General features: G+C 34.8%; 1 long non-coding RNA gene across 1 annotated transcript; it reads right to left on the bottom strand.

Annotated features, from left to right (window-relative positions):
* On the bottom strand, positions 7 to 2,101 carry LOC107635920. The gene is made up of 4 exons (XR_002360563.1): positions 1,908 to 2,101; positions 1,510 to 1,825; positions 290 to 413; positions 7 to 207 (listed from the first exon to the last, which is right to left on the bottom strand). It is a non-coding gene; the product is annotated as an uncharacterized LOC107635920 (long non-coding RNA).

Here is a 2,739-nt window from a genome sequence, read left to right as displayed (position 1 = left end):
TACGGATGGCAGCTGTGCGACTTGACAACCCAAACAGAGGCACAAGGTGGAGCAGAAGTTAGGAATTTCGCACACCTTGGCTGAAAGAGTATAGGTTTCAGGAACTGTGGATGAGGCAAAATCTCGATGGCGATGGATCGACAGCAGTGACACGGTAGAACAGCGACGGCAGTGTTTTGCGCACTACTAAGGACTCTTCGCGAGTTTCTGCAAATTTGGGGAAGAACCAATTAAAGGTTATAAGATAAAAATGGGTAAAACAGAAATTGAAGGGTGATTAGATCCTCACCTAGCGGCGTTTTTTGATGCAATCGCCGTTGATGTTGCAGCACACAAAAAGATCCTTCTTCCGCAACCTTGTTTTGTGGCAGCAAGGTGAAAGTCTTCCAATTTTTCGCCGCTATGCTCTGTTCCTGTTGTAGTGTTTAATAATATTTAATATTTATTTGAATAATCATGTATAATTAAAAAATATAATTAACTAAAAAAATTAGTATAAAATTGAAACTAAAATTAAATAAATATGAAACATAATATTTAATTTAAGATCTTAGGTAATGGTCTTAGGCCCTGTTTTGGTAAAAAAAATTAAGTTTTACGTAATATATATATATAGTTTTAGATAATGGATCTTATGTCCTATTTTAGTAAAATACATACTAAAAATAAATTAAATAATATTTGTATTTACTAAATACATAATAATTAATTTTTAATACGTGCATAATATTCCACCCCATATTATCAACTCAAACATAGTCAAATGAATGAAACAGGTGAGCATATTAAAAATTATAAACTTTCAATTTGTGACATAGAACTCCATATCACCCCTTGTATACCAAACAAGAAATGGAAGAAGCTGGTTGGATTGGGAGTTGCTGTTATCTTTGGCGACGACTCTACACAACAAATTAAAGAAAACAAAAGAGTTCATACATCTATTTTGAGGTTCCCAAATCCCAATCTTACAATTCTCAAAAAAAAAATCTTTGTAAAATGCCCACTAACATAACAGCATAGAATAGAAGCAGGACCACGTATCCTAGTAAACCAAACCATAGCTGACTCAGAAGTGCAACATCATTAAATCAGCAACTATTAAACCGAACAATTTCCGTAATTCCAAACTCAGAAGCAGAACATAGCTGCTAGTAGCATACCGAGGGCATAATGGAGATCAACATGAACACCTTAGCATTTTTTTGTTTTGATCTATACACGCACCTAAGTCCCTCTTGTTTACTGATTCCAATTCCAAAAATAGGAAGCACGATCCATGAACAATTCATTCCTCTAATAATGATAATGACCCTTTTTTCAATTATCTACTCTAACTATCACTTTCAATACAAAGCACCGATTAAATAAAAAAAGTGGTACCTTCAAATCCCTAACTCTAAACAGCATCAATTAACCACATTTAATGGAAGATATAGACAAATTCTTTTTCAAAATTCTGAACCAAGAATGAAAACAAGAAGGAAATATCAAAGTGTCAGAATAAACCAGCGACAGGGGAGAGGCCGCGATAGCTCTGCCTTTGCACGGTGGAGGATAGTGTAATAGTTTCACGCACGATCAAGGAGATGAAAAACTTCGACGCCGGTGGGAGAAGTACGGATGGCAGCTGTGCGACTTGACAACCCAAACAGAGGCACAAGGTGGAGCAGAAGTTAGGAATTTCGCACACCTTGGCTGAAAGAGTATAGGTTTCAGGAACTGTGGATGAGGCAAAATCTCGATGGCGATGGATCGACAGCAGTGACACGGTAGAACAGCGACGGCAGTGTTTTGCGCACTACTAAGGACTCTTCGCGAGTTTCTGCAAATTTGGGGAAGAACCAATTAAAGGTTATAAGATAAAAATGGGTAAAACAGAAATTGAAGGGTGATTAGATCCTCACCTAGCGGCGTTTTTTGATGCAATCGCCGTTGATGTTGCAGCACACAAAAAGATCCTTCTTCCGCAACCTTGTTTTGTGGCAGCAAGGTGAAAGTCTTCCAATTTTTCGCCGCTATGCTCTGTTCCTGTTGTAGTGTTTAATAATATTTAATATTTATTTGAATAATCATGTATAATTAAAAAATATAATTAACTAAAAAAATTAGTATAAAATTGAAACTAAAATTAAATAAATATGAAACATAATATTTAATTTAAGATCTTAGGTAATGGTCTTAGGCCCTGTTTTGGTAAAAAAAATTAAGTTTTACGTAATATATATATATAGTTTTAGATAATGGATCTTATGTCCTATTTTAGTAAAATACATACTAAAAATAAATTAAATAATATTTGTATTTACTAAATATATAATAATTAACTTTTAATACGTGCATAATATTCCACCCCATATTATCAACTCAAACATAGTCAAATGAATGAAACAGGTGAGCATATTAAAAATTATAAACTTTCAATTTGTGACATAGAACTCCATATCACCCCTTGTATACCAAACAAGAAATGGAAGAAGCTGGTTGGATTGGGAGTTGCTGTTATCTTTGGCGACGACTCTACACAACAAATTAAAGAAAACAAAAGAGTTCATACATCTATTTTGAGGTTCCCAAATCCCAATCTTACAATTCTCAAAAAAAATCTTTGTAAAATGCCCACTAACATAACAGCATAGAATAGAAGCAGGACCACGTATCCTAGTAGACCAAACCATAGCTGACTCAGAAGTGCAACATCTTGTAGCCTTTAATGGCACAAGTGGCACCAAAACCAGA

This window comes from Arachis ipaensis, chromosome B04 (assembly GCF_000816755.2).
Source record: "Arachis ipaensis cultivar K30076 chromosome B04, Araip1.1, whole genome shotgun sequence".
NCBI classification, from domain to species: Eukaryota; Viridiplantae; Streptophyta; class Magnoliopsida; order Fabales; family Fabaceae; genus Arachis; species Arachis ipaensis.
Note: the sequence above shows the minus strand (reverse complement) of the source record. Positions and strands in the feature narration are given on the sequence as shown.